The sequence below is a fragment of the Scyliorhinus torazame genome, chromosome 3, assembly GCF_047496885.1.
Source record: "Scyliorhinus torazame isolate Kashiwa2021f chromosome 3, sScyTor2.1, whole genome shotgun sequence".
Taxonomy (NCBI): domain Eukaryota; kingdom Metazoa; phylum Chordata; class Chondrichthyes; order Carcharhiniformes; family Scyliorhinidae; genus Scyliorhinus; species Scyliorhinus torazame.
In genome coordinates this window covers 360,512,107-360,526,677 of record NC_092709.1, presented here as the reverse complement: position 1 = coordinate 360,526,677, position 14,571 = coordinate 360,512,107, and positions in this window count along the sequence as shown.

The window sequence follows — 14,571 nt, the reverse complement described above, 5'->3', positions numbered from 1 at the left end:
TATAATCCTGACTGACTTAGTCTCTCCTCATATGACTGCCCTGCGGTAAGCAGGATGCACAGACCCAAGCTCATGAGGCGGCTGATATGGAACTCGGGGAGAGAGACTGTGACGTTATTCAGCAAGTTGTTATCGGGAGGGACAAGATATAGGAGGTATTGGCAGGCTCAAAAGTGGAAAAATCGCCAGGTCCGGTCGAATTGTATCCTAGGATGCTGTGGGAGACGAGGGAGGAAATTGCAGGGGACTTGATCCAAATTTTTAATTCTTCTCTGGCTATGGGAGAGATGCCAGAGGACTGGAGAACCGTGAATGTGGCCCCACTATTTAAGAAAGGCTGTGGGGATAAGCCAGAGAACTACAGACCAGTGAGTCTCACATCAGTGGTTGGGAAACTCATGGAGAAAATTCTGAAGGAGAGAATCTATCTCCACTTGGAGAGGAAAGGTTTAGACCATAAGACCATAAGACACAGGAGCAGAATTAGGCCATTCGGCCCATCGAGTCTGCTCCACCATTCAATCTTGGCTGATATTTTCTCATCCCCATTCTCCTGCCTTCTCCCCATAACCCCTGATCCCCTTATTAATCAAGAACCTATCTATCTCTGCCTTAAAGACACTCAGTGAATTGGCCTCCACAGCCTTCTGCGGCAAAGAGTTCCACAGATTCACCACCCTCTGGCTGAAGAGATTCCTCCTCATCTCTGTTTTAAAGGATCGTCCCTTTAGTCTGAGATTGTGTCCTCTGGTTCTAGTTTCTCCTACAAGTGGAAACATCCTCTCCACATCCACTCTATCCAGGTCTCGCAGTATCTTGTAAGTTTCAATAAGATCCCCCCTCATCCTTCGAAATTCCAATGAGTACAGACCCAGAGTCCTCAAGCGTTCCTCATACGACAAGTTCTTCATTCCAGGGATCATTCGTGTGAACCTCCTCTGGACCCTTTCCAAGGCCAGCACATCCTTCCTTAGATATGGGGCCCAAAACTGCTCACAATACTCCAAATGGGGTCTGACCAGAGCCTTTTTACAGCCTCAGAAGTACATCCCTGCTCTTGTATTCTAGCCCTCTCGACGTGAATGCTAACATTGCATTTGCCTTCCTAACTGCCGACTGAACCTGCACGTTAACCTTAAGAGAATCGTGAACAAGGACTCCCAAGTCCCTTTGTGCTTCTGCTTTCTGAAGCATTTCCCCATTTAGAAAATAGTCTATGCCTAAATTCCTCCTTCCAAAGTGCATAACCTCACACTTTTCCACATTGTATTCCAGCTGCCACTTCATTGCCCGCTCTCCTAGCTTGTCCAAGTCCTTCTGCAGCCCCCTTGCTTCCTCAATACTACCTGCCCCTCTACAGATCTTTGTATCATCTGCAAACTTAGCAACACTGCCTTCAGTACCTTCCAGATCATTGATGTATATTGTGAAAAGTTGTGGTCCCAGCACCGACCCCTGAGGCACACTACTAGTCACCGGCTCCCATCCTGAAAAAGGCCCCTTTATCCCCATTCTCTGCCTTCTGCCAGTCAGCCAATCCTCTGTCCATGCCAGGATCTTGCTCTTAACTTATTTAACAGTCTCCTATGCGGTACCTTGTCAAAGGCCTTCTGGAAATCTAAAAAAATCACGTCCACTGGTTCTCCTTTGTCTAACGTTCTTGTTACCTCCTCAAAGAACTCTAACAGATTTGTCAGACACGACCTGCCTTTGACGAAGCCGTGCTGACTCAGTCCTATTTTACCATGCACTTCCAAGTACTCCGCGATCTCATCTTTAATAACAGGCTCTAAAATCTTACCAATGACCGAAGTCATGTTAACCGGCCTATAATTTCCCGTCTTCTGCCTCCCTCCCTTCTTAAACAGCGGTGTTACATTAGTCACCTTCCAGTCCTCGGGGACCCTTCCTGCCTCCAGTGATTCCTGAATGATCATAGAATCATAGAATTTACAGTGCAGAAGGAGACCATTCGGCCCATCGAGTCTGCACCGGCTCTTGGAAAGATCATCACCAAAGCCTCCACAATCTCCTCAGCTATCTCTTTTAGAACCCTGGGGTGTAGTCCATCCGGTCCAGGTGACTTATCCACGTCCAGACCTTTCAGTTTCCCCAGAACCTTCTCCTTAGTGATGACCACTGCACTCACCTCTGTCCCCTGGTTCTCCTGGAGCTCTGGCCTCCCACTGGTGACTTCCACCGTGAAGACTGATGCAAAGTAACTATTCAGTTCCTCTGCCATTTCTTTGTTTCCTATTATTACTTCTCCAGCCACATTTTCTCGTGGTCCAATGTCTATTTTTAGACATCAGGGGCGAAATTCTCCATTATCGGCGGAAAGTCCGCCGATCGGCGCAAAAAATGGCGCAAATCCGACTTGCGTCACGTCGGAAAAATGGGTCGAAAGTCTCCGGCCCGAAATGGGCTAGCAGCGACGTAACGGGATCCGCGCTTGCGCACTTGGTTCACGCCGTGCAGCGTCATACGCGCCGCACGGCGTGACGGCTCATCAGGCCGCGCTGCTCCCTCCCACCCGACCGGAACACCCGACCAGAACACCCGACTGGATGGCTGGCCGCCGCTCAGCCCCGAGGTTCGAGTCACGGGATGTGGAGGCGCTCCTGGACGCGGTGGAGCAGAGGAGGGACGCCCTGTATCCCGGACACGGCCGCAGAGTTGCCCCACGCCACAGCCGGCGTCTGTGGAGGGAAGTGGCAGAGGCCGTCACCGCTGTGGCCCTGACACCACGGACAGGCACCCAGTGCCACAAGAAGGTGAACGACCTCGTCAGAGCAGTCAGGGTGAGCCTCCCCCATATCCCCCCTCCCCCATATCCCCCCTCCCCCATATCCCCCCTCCCCCATATCCCCCCTCCCCCATATCCCCCCTCCCCCATATCCCCCCTCCCCCATATCCCCCCTCCCCCATATCCCCCCTCCCCCATATCCCCCCTCCCCCATATCCCCCCCTCCCCCATATCCCCCCCTCCCCCATATCCCCCCCTCCCCCATATCCCCCCCTCCCCCATATCCCCCCCTCCCCAATATCCCCCCCTCCCCAATATCATCCCTCCCCCATATCCCCAAGCGAATCCAGCCCTAACCTTAACCTCTGCTATGCACGCGCAACCGATGGCATGCATTCATATACCTGCCTAACAGTGTTGCCTTTTACCCCTGCCACCACCCCAACCCCCCACTCCCACAGGAGAAGCGCGCACACAACAATAGGGAGCATGTGAGGACTGGAGGAGGCCCCGCTGATGAGAGGCCACTGACCGAACACGAGGAAAGGGCCCTGGAACTGGCTGGCGGACCTGAGGACCGGGAGGTTGCTGATGCAGAGGTCGGGGGCGTACTAGCAAGTGAGCCAACGACAGCCCGTCCCCATATCCCCCCTCCCCTATATCCCCCTCCCCAATATCACCTGATCACTGCCTGATGTCTAACCATGCATGCTTCATTGTGTATCGCAGGACCAAACGTCCAGGCACCCATCCACGCAGATGCAGACCGCCCGCAGGATGCCCCTCGGAGGCCACGGGAGACAGAGAGACCCGGACCCTCCAGCATGCGACGCCCGCAGGATGCCCCTCGGAGGCCACGGGAGACAGAGAGACCCGGACCCTCCAGCATGCTACGCCTGCAGGATGCCCCTCGGAGGCCACGGGAGACAAAGAGACCCGGACCCTCCAGCATGCGACGCCCGCAGGATGCCCCTCGGAGGCCACGGGAGAGAGAGAGACCCGGACCCTCCAGCATGCGACGCCCGCAGGATGCCCCTCGCACACCACGGGAGACGGAGAGACCTGGAGGAACAGGGAGACGACACCCCCGTCACGTGCGGGAGCGACCACCCAGCGACAAGGGGGCAGCCACAGGCCCCGTCACATCTGAGCCAGGACACCACTACCCAGGACACCACTACCCAGGACACCACTGCCCAGGACACCACTGCCCAGGACACCACTGCCCAGGACACCACTGCCCAGGACACCACTGCCCAGGAAGACGAAATACCGGACAGTGACTCAGAGTGGATGGGTGGAGACGAACCCCCACCCCAAAGTGCCATGGACTCAGAGTGGGGCGAAGAGCACGACACAACGTCACTGCTGTCACCAACACCCTCCACCATCGCAGAAACACTCACCTCGGTTGGGCACTTTAGTGATGAGGCGTCTGCTACACTCACTGGTGCGCACAACACAGCCGTCCCGGTACAGCAGGTGGAGGTAGGAGCAGCAGAGGGGCCGGGCGGTCGGAGGGCAGCCCAGCCCAAGCGAACATCTGCCGCCCAGATGGATCCCGGGTTCCTGGAGGTTCCACACCCACACATAGATCCGATGCAACCACCGACCCGGAGACGAGCGAAGATGGGTGACGGCCGGCTTGCGGCGGCTGCAGTCGCAGGTGGAGGAGTCCACCCGCGTCCAGGAGCTGGGAGTGGTGCCGGTCATGCGTGCCACCCAGGCCGACACCGCACGGGTGGCGTCCGCGGTGGAGGCAATGGGTGCGACGGTGTCAGACATGGGGAACGGTTTGCGAGGCCTGGGGCTTTCCGTGCAGGCGGCGTCTGTGGCCCAGGACATGGCTGCCCTCTCACAGGAGGCCATGAGCCAGTGCCAGCGCCAGATGGCAGAGGCGCTCAACACCATAGCCCAGTCTCTGCAGGCCATGGCCCAGTCTCTGCAGGCCATCGCTGAGGGCATCGGCGCCAGTGGTCATGTGCGAGCCGGCGTCGCACTGTCACAGACAGGGTTTGCCAACCCCCTGGGCTCCATGGCTGCAGACCCCTGTCGATACCAGCACGGGCCTCCAGGACTGGCAGCGCCAGATGTCGGGGGGGCGTCGGATGGCCAGTCCGTTCGCATCCCCCACCCATGTAGAGGCCTGGGGGCCATCGGGCACCCCGAGGGAGGAGGAGGTGGTGTGGTCCGTCCTGGCTCCCCATGTAGGGGAGATCCCGGAACACCGCGACACCTCGGACTCTTCCCCCCCCCCTTCCGTCCCAGGTGCATCGGGTGGGCAACGGGCAGGACAGGCTGGCAGCTCGCCATCCCAGTCGCCCGGGCCGCAGCCAGGCCCATCTAGGCCAGGACGCCCCAGGAAACGGCCGCCAAAGGGATCCAGTGTCAGAGGGCAGGAACCACAGGAGTCCACCTCCAGTTCTGCTGTACCGTCTGGGGAACCACGTAGATGTAGTCAAAGGGCCCGTAAGGCCAAACAATTAGACACTGAGTAAGTTGGCACGGGTGCAGGGCACAAATGAGTTTTAGGGGCTAGGGCACGTGCATGAACTCCTTTGGTTATTAAAGTCAATGTTACACCTACAGAAGCTGCCTTTGTGCTCTGTCCAAAGCGTGCGGGGGTGTCATGTACGTTGAGCGCAAGTGTGTGTGTGAGGGGTGGTCTTACCTCAGCCCCAGGTGAGTCTGCCCCCTTCCCCCTGGGCCGCCATCAACATCCCCCCGGGCAGAGGACGGGACCGTGCGCTGCAGTGTCACAGCCGCATGCAGGGATGGTCCGGGTGGATGGTGGTACTGTGGCCATGGGTCAGACATAGTCCAACGATGTGGAGACAGGAGCTCACCGCAGGGCGGGTTGTCATCATCCTCCATGGCCTGCAATAGACACGCGTCCACCCGCAACTGTGTGAGCCCGGCCCGTTGTGCCGCAGGTGGATCGGCAATGGGGGGGGGGGTGTGCATGCGGGTGGGGTTGGGGAGGGGGGTGAGGGTGCTGGGTGGGTGGATGGGTGGGGAGTGTGGGTGGTCGGCTGTTGCCATGGTGTGCGGTCTGTGGCCATACTACCCGATTCCCACGCCCATCTAGTCAGTGAAGCGGGCGGCTATCAGTCTGTCCCGTGCCCGCTGGGCCAGCCGGTAACGGTGGACAGCCACCCGCCCGTGTCTAGCCCATCTGCCCTGACCATTGCCCCCATCCCCCTCATCTGGGGAGGACTGCGCCTCTTCCTGCTGCTCCTCCACTCCGCCCTCCTCTGCCTGCGGCACATCGCCCCTCTGCTGGGCTATGTTGTGCAGGACGCAGCACACCACAATGATGCGGCCGACCCTATCTGACGGATACTGGAGGGCGCCCCCAGAGAGAGATCCAGGCACCTGAAACGCATCTTCAGCACGCCAAAGCACCTCTCTATCACTCCCCTTGTCGCTACATGGGCATCATTGTAGCGGTTCTCCACCTCATTGCGTGGCCTCCGTATAGGCGTCATCAGCCACGATCGCAATGGGTAGCCCCTGTCGCTCAGCAACCAGCCCCTCAGCCGGGGATGGCGTCCCTCGTACATGCCGGGGATGGATGACGGCGACAACACGTATGAGTCGTGTACACTGCCTGGGTAACGGGCGCAGACGTGCAGGATCATCATGCGGTGGTCGCAGACCACCTGTATGTTTGAGTATAAGAATTGGCAAGTCATGTTGCAGCTGTATAGAACCTTAGTTAGGCCACACTTGGAGTATAGTGTTCAATTCTGGTCGCCACACTACCAGAAGGATGTGGAGGCTTTAGAGAGGGTGCAGAAGAGATTTACCAGAATGTTGCCTGGTATGGAGGGCATTAGCTATGAGGAGAGATTGAATAAACTTGGTTTGTTCTCACTGGAACGAAGGAGGTTGAGGGGAGACCTGATAGAGGTATATAAAATTATGAGGGGCATAGACAGAGTGGATAGTCAGAGGCTTTTCCCCAGGGTAGAGGGGTCAATTACTAGGGGGCATAGGTTTAAGGTGAGAGGGGCAAGGTTTAGAGTAGATGTACGAGGCAAGTTTTTTACGCAGAGGGTAGTGGGTGCCTGGAACTCGCTACCGGAGGAGGTGGTGGAAGCAGGGACGATAGGGACATTTAAGGGGCATCTTGACAAATATATGAATAGGATGGGAATAGAAGGATACGGACCCAGGAAGTGTAGAAGATTGTAGTTTAGTCGGGCAGCATGGTCGGCACGGGCTTGGAGGGCCGAAGGGCCTGTTCCTGTGCTGTACATTTCTTTGTTCTTTGTTCATCGAATAGGTCCCCTTCCTATTGGTGAACACGGCCCTGTTATCTGCAGGTGGCCGCACGGCGACGTGCATCCCATCGATCGCGCCCTGGACCATGGGGAACCCGGCAACGGCAGAGAAGCCCACGGCCCGGGCATCTTGGCTGGCCCGGTGCACGGGGAAGCGGATGTAGCGGTGCGCCATGGCATATAGGGGATCTGTCACTGCCCGGATGCACCGATGCACCGATGTCTGCGATATGCCGGACAGATCCCCACTCGGTGCCTGGAATGACCCCGTTGCATAAAAGCTCAGGGTCACCGTAACCTTGACGGACACGGGGAGAGGGTGTCCCCCGCCAGTGCCACGTGGTGACAGGTGTGCCAGCAGGTGGCAGATGTGTACCACAGTTTCCCGCCTCATCCGGAGTCTCCTCCTGCATTCCCGGTCCGTGAGGTCCTGGTATGACTGCCGGGGCCGGTACACACGGGGCGCCCTCGGGTGCCTCCGTTGCCGTGGGGCCGCGACGTCCTCCTCCCCCTCCTCCTCATTCAGGACAACATAGACATTAGCGGCTGCCGCCACGGCGGCGAACATCGCTGGATGATCGGAAAACATGACGGCCTGGTGGGGGGGAGGGGAACGACGACATGTCCCATATCCCATTGCCCATTTCCCCTCCTCCCCCCAGCCAGGTGGCATGGACCGCATGGGTCCAACTGTTGGAGGCTGGCACCTGGCCAGGTGGACCAACTCACTTGCCCTCGCATCCACCTCCCCGGCACGGAGCCCCCATCCCCTTCCCCGGCACGGACCCCCCCAACCTCCTCCCCGGCACGGACCCCCCCCCAACCTCCTCCCCGGCACGGACCCCCCCAACCTCCTCCCCGGCACGGACCCCCCCAACCTCCTCCCCGGCACGGACCCCCCATCCCCCTCCCCGGCACGGACCCCCCCCCCAACCTCCTCCCCGGCACGGACCCCCACAACCTCCTCCCCGGCACGGACCCCAACCTCCTCCCTGGCACGGACCCCCCATCCCCCATCCCGGCACGGAACCCCCCCAACCTCCTCCCCGGCACGGACCCCCCCAACCTCCTCCCCGGCACGGACCCCAACCTCCTCCCCGGCACTCCCCCGGAGCCCAGCCCACTCTAACCACCCCCCCCGCCGCACACACACACACACACACACACACAACCCGAGACACACCTCTCCTCACACATTCAGACTGCGGCCACGCCATCGCCTGCCCAGAGCCAACCCCCCAGGCCGTCACTCACCTCCACGCTGGTCGGCGTGAACCTGGAGCACCGGGTCACGGCGATGAAAAGGAGGTTTAATTTACGTCGACGTGAACGGTCATCAGGTCGACGGGACTTCGGCCCATCCGGAAGGGAGAATATCGGCAGGCCGAAAATCGGCTGCCTTGCGCAGACCCGTGACATTCTCCGCGGCAGCGGCGCCATTAACGCCCCGCCGACTTTTCTCCCTTCGGAGACTTCGGCAACCGGCGGGGGCGGGATTCACGGCGGCCAACGGCCATTCTCCGACCCTCTGGGGGGTCGGTGAATGACGCCCCAGGAATTTTTAGAGATCAGGAATAGTCAGCATGGCTTGGCAGAGGGAGGTCATGCCTAACAAATTTGAATTTTTTGAGCATGTGACCAGGTGTGTAATGAGGGGAGTGCAGTTGATGCAGTTTACATGGATTTCAGCAAAGCCTTTGACAAGGCCCCACATGGGAGACTTATTAAGAAGGCAAATGCACATGGGATACAGGGAACCTGATAAGGTGGATTCAAAGCTGGCTGAGCTGTAGGAGACGGAGGGTGATGACAGACAGCTGCTTTAGTGACCGGTAGCCGGTGTCCTGTGGGGCATCACAGGGATCTGTGCTGGGCCCCCGATTGTTCGTCATTTATATAAATGACATAAATATAAATGACAATAAAGGATCAATAAGTTTGCGGATGACACAAAGATTGGCCGGGTGGTTAACTGTGAGGCTGAGTGTCTTGGGTAACAAGAAGATATAGATGATCAAATGGGCAGATAAGTGGCAGATGGAATTTAACCCTGAAAAGTGTGAGGTGATACACTTTGGAAGGAGCAATTTGACGAGGAAATATTCAATGAATGGCACCACACTGGGAAGTCCAGAGGAACAAAGAGACCTTGGTGTGTTAGTAAATACATAGATACTGTTATAACCTGCCTGCTTACCATTGGCTGGGGACTAATGACAATCCCACAATCCTGTGGGAGTATGAGCTTCCCCAATGAGGGGGGCAGAGAAATCATTAGCAGACTCCCTGTATAAATAAAGCTGGCCAGTTTGGAGCTAGCAGGAAGGAGTAAGCAGCAAGTGAGGTTGCTGCTGTTGTGTATATATATATATGTTATTGTAAATAAATGTTATTTCTTGTATCCTTGAAACTCGTGCTGGATTCTTCTTGGCCCTCACAAAAGAAACATAGAAGATAGGAGCAGGAGGAGGCCTTTTGGCCCTTCGAGCCTGCTCCATCATTCATCACTATCATGGCTGATCATCCAACTCTATAGCCTGATCCTGCTTTCTCCCCATAGACTTTGATCCCATTCTCCCCAAGTGCTATATCCAGCCACCTCTTAGAATCATAGAATCATAGAAGTTTACAGCATGGAAACAGGCCCTTCGGCCCAACCAGTCCATGCCGCCCAGTTTTTTACCATTAAGCTAGTCCCAGTTGCCCGCACTTGGCCCATAACCCTCTATACCCATCTTACCCATGTAACCATCTAAATGCTTTTTGAAAGACACAATTGTACCCGCTTCTACTACTACCTCTGGCAGCCCATTCCAGACACTCACTACCCTCTGAGTGAAGAAATTGCCCCTCTGGGCCCTTCTGAATCTCTCCCCTCTCACCTTAAACCTATGCCCTCTAGTTTTAGACTCCCCTACCTTTGGGAAAAGATGTTGACTATCTACCTTATCTATGCCCCTCATTATTTTATAGACCTCTATAAGATCACCCCTAAGCCTCCTACGCTCCAGGGAAAAAAGTCCCAGTCTATCCAGCCTCTCCTTATAACTCAAACCATCAAGTCCCGGCAACATCCTAGTAAATCTTTTCTGCACTCTTTCTAGTTTAATAATATCCTTTCTATAATAGGGTGACCAGAACTGCACACAGTATTCCAAGTGTGGCCGTACCAATGTCTTGTACAACTTCAACAAGACGTCCCAACTCCTATATTCAATGTTCTGACCAATGAAACCAAGCATGCCGAATGCCTTCTTCACCACCCTGTCCACCTGCGACTCCACCTTCAAGGAGCTATGAACCTGTACTCCTAGATCTCTTTGTTCTATAACTCTCCCCAACGCCATACCATTAACTGAGTAGGTCCTGGCCTTATTCGATCTGCCAAAATGCATCACCTCACATTTATCTAAATTAAACTCCATCTGCCATTCGTCGGCCCACTGGCCTAATTGATCAAGATCCCGTTGCAATCCTAGATAACCTTCTTCACTATCCACTGTGCCACCAATCTTGGTGTCATCTGCAAACTTACTAACCATGCCTCCTAAATTCTCATCCAAATCATTAATATAAATCACAAATAACAGTGGACCCAGCACCGATCCCTGAGGCACACCACTGGTCACAGGCCTCCAGTTTGAAAAACAACCCTCTACCACCACCCTCTGCCTTCTGTCGTCCAGCCAATTTTGAATCCAATTGGCAACCTCACCCTGGATCCCGTGAGCTTTAACCTTCTGCAACAACCTACCATGCGGTACCTTGTCAAAGGCTTTGCTAAAGTCCATGTAGACAACGTCTACTGCACTACCCTCATCTACCTTCTTGGTCACTCCCTCAAAAAACTCAATCAAATTTGTGAGACATGATTTTCCACGCACAAAGCCATGCTGACTGCCCCGAATCAGTCCTTGCCTCTCTAAATGCTTGTAGATCCTGTCTCTCAGAATACCTTCTAGCAACTTACCTACTACAGACGTTAGGCTCACCGGTCTGTAGTTCCCAGGCTTTTCCCTGCTGCCCTTCTTAAACAAGGGCACAACATTCGCCACTCTCCAATCTTCAGGCACCTCACCTGTGGCTGCCGATGATTCAAATATCTCGGTTAGGGGACCCGCAATTTCCTCCCTAGCCTCCCACAACATCCTGGGATACATTTCATCAGGTCCCGGGGATTTATCTACCTTGATGCGCTTTAAGACTTCCAGCACCTCCTCCTCTGTAATATGCACACTTCTCAAGACATCACTATTTATTTCCCTTAGTTTCCTAACATCCATGCCTTTCTCCACCGTGAATACCGATGAGAAATATTCATTCAGGATCTCACCCAACTCTTGTGGCTTTGCACATAAATGCCCTTGTTGATCCTTAAGAGGTCCTACTCTGTCCCTAGTTACTCTTTTCCCCTTTATGTATCTGTAGAATCTCTTTGGATTCTCCCTTGCATTATTTGCCAAAGCAATTTCATGTCCCCTTTTTGCCCTCCTGATTTCCCTCTTAACTCTATTTCGACAATCTCTATACTCTTCAAGGGATCTACTTGATCCCAGTTGCTTATGTACGTCATATGCCTCCTTCTTCTTTTTGACCAGAGTCTCAATATCTCGAGTCATCCAGGGTTCCCTACTTCTACCAGCCTTGCCCTTCACTCTAAAGGGAATGTGCTTACCCTGCACCCTGGTTAACACATTTTTAAAAGCCTCCCATTTACCAGCCGTCCCTTTGTCTGCCAATAGTCTCCCCCAATCTACCTCTGCAAGTTCCTGTCTGATACCATCAAAATTGGCCTTGCCCCAATTAAGAATTTTAACTCTTGGGCCAGACCTATCATTCTCCATAGCTATCTTAAAACTAATGGAATTATGGTCACTTGTCCCAAAGTGATCCCTCACTAGCACTTCTATCACTTGCCCTTCCTTATTTCCCAAGACGAGGTCAAGTTTTGCCCCCTCTCTAGTCGGTCCATCCACATACTGAATGAGAAATTCCTCCTGAATACACTCAACAAATTTCCCTCCATCCAAGCCCCTAATGCTATGACTGTCCCAGTCAATGTTGGGAAAGTTAAAGTCCCCTACTACTACCACCCTATTATTCTTGCAGCTATCTGTAATCTCCTTACATATTTGCTCCTCAATTTCCCGCTGACTATTTGGGGGCCTGTAGTACAGTCCTACCAAGGTGATCTCTCCCTTCTTATTTTTCAGTTCCACCCATATAGACTCAGTGGGCGAACCCTCGGATATATCCCCTCTAAGTACTGCCGTGATGTTCTCCCTAATCAAAAACGCCACTCCCCCTCCTCTCTTACCTCCTGTTCTATCCTTTCTATAGCATCTGTAGCCCGGAACATTGAGCTGCCAGTCCTGCCCCTCCCTTAGCCATGTTTCAGTCATAGCTATAATATCCCAGTCCCATGTGCCCGTCCATGCCCTGAGTTCATCCGCTTTGCCCGTCAGGCCCCTTGCATTGAAATAAATGCAGTTTAATGTAGACCTTCCTTGCTCTCTGCCCTGCTTTCTCTGGTCATGCTTTACACACTCTCCCTTCCTGCCTTTTGTTTCTGTCCCCACTGACTTCCTACATCGGTTCCCATCCCCCTGGCACATTAGTTTAAACCCTCCCCAACTGCACTAGCAAACACCCCCCCGAGAACATTGGTTCCGGTCCCACCCAGATGCAGACCGTCCGATTTGTACAGGTCCCACCTCCCCCAGAATCGGTCCCAATGTCCCAGGAATTTGAAACCCTCCCTCTTGCACCATCTCTCAAGCCACGTATTCATCCTAGCTATCCTGTCATTCCTACTCTGACTATCACGTGGCACTGGTAGCAATCCTGAGATTACTACCTTTGAGGTCCTACTTTTTAGTTTAACTCCTAACTCCCTAAATTCAGCTTGTAGGACCTCATCCCGTTTTTTACCTATATCGTTGGTGCCTATATGCACCACGACAGCTGGCTGTTCACCCTCCCCCTCCAGAATGCCCTGCAGCCGCTCCGAGACATCCTTGACCCTTGCACCAGGGAGGCAACATACCATCCTGGAGTCTCGATTGCGTCCGCAGAACCGCCTGTCTATTCCCCTTACGATTGAATCCCCTATCACTATAGCTCTGCCACTCTTTTTCCCGCCCTTCTGTGCAGCAGAGCCAGCCACGGTGCCATGAACCTGGCTGCTGCCACCTTCCCCTGGTGAGCCATCTCCCCCAACAGTTTCCAAAACGGTAAATCTGTTTTGGAGGGAGATGACCGCAGGGGATCCCTGCACTGCCTTCCTACTCTTCCTCTGTCTGTTGGTCACCCTTTCCCTATCTGCCTCAGTAATTTTAATCTGCGGTGTGACCAACTCACTGAATGTGTTTTCCACAACTTCCTCAGCATCGCGGATGCTCCAATGTGAGTCCATCCGCAGCTCCAGAGCCGTCAAGCGGTCTAACAGGAGCTGCAGTTGGACACACTTCTTGCAGATGAAGGAGTCAGGGACACCAGAAGGGTCCCTGACTTGCCACATCTCACAAGAGGAGCATGACACGGGTCTGAGCTCTCCTGCCATGACTTAAACCTGAAGTTAAATTTGAACTACACGACACAGCTAGGAGAAAGTCAAAGAGAGAGAAATCACTTACCAGTTACAAGCCAAACACTTACCTGCTGGCTGTGATGCTCCAGAGACTCCCTCACAGGTCTGCTTCTCTGCACCTCCTTCAGGTGAGCACCAAATTCCCTTAACTAGTTAATTACTTTACTTAATTAACTTGATTTTTTTTTTTTTTTTTTTTTTGTCACTCCCCTCTTACCCGAACTCAGCCTTACCCAAACTCAGATACACTCTGTTTGCCTTCAGCACTCTGTTTCTATAGGCACTTCAGCCACACCCTTTGTATCCTTCCTGATTTACAGTCAGCCAATAGGCCTGCTCCCAAAACTGATCTCTCCCGAACAGCTGACCTGCAAGGTAAGGAAGTGGTTATGCAGTACTTACCTCACCCACGGCACGCCCTTTTAAACTGTCCCCTCTGCCTCGCAGCTCCCGCGCTTTTTGAAACTCCCGCGCTGTTTCCAAGGTCCTGGCTCCCTCTCTCTCCCGAACAGCTGACCTGCAAGGTAAGGAAGTGGTTATGCAGTACTTACCTCACCCACAGCGCGCCCTTTTAAACTGTCCCCTCTGCCTCGCAGCTCCCGCGCTTTTTGAAACTCCCGCGCTGTTTCCAAGGTCCTGGCTCCCTCTCTCTCCCGAACAGCTGACCTGCAAGGTAAGGAAGTGGTTATGCAGTCTTGAATATATGCAAAGTTCTAGCATCAACTACTTCCTGTGGTAATGAATTCCACAGGCTCACCACTCTTTGTGTGAAGAAATGTCTCCTTATCTCTGTCCGAAATGGTTTACCCTGAATCCTCAGGCTGTGACCCCTGGTTCTGGACACACCCGTCATTGGTAACATCTTCCCTGCATCTACCCTGTCTAGTCCTGTTGAATTTTATAAGTCTCTATGAGATCCCCCTCATTCTTCTGAACTCCAGCGAGATCAA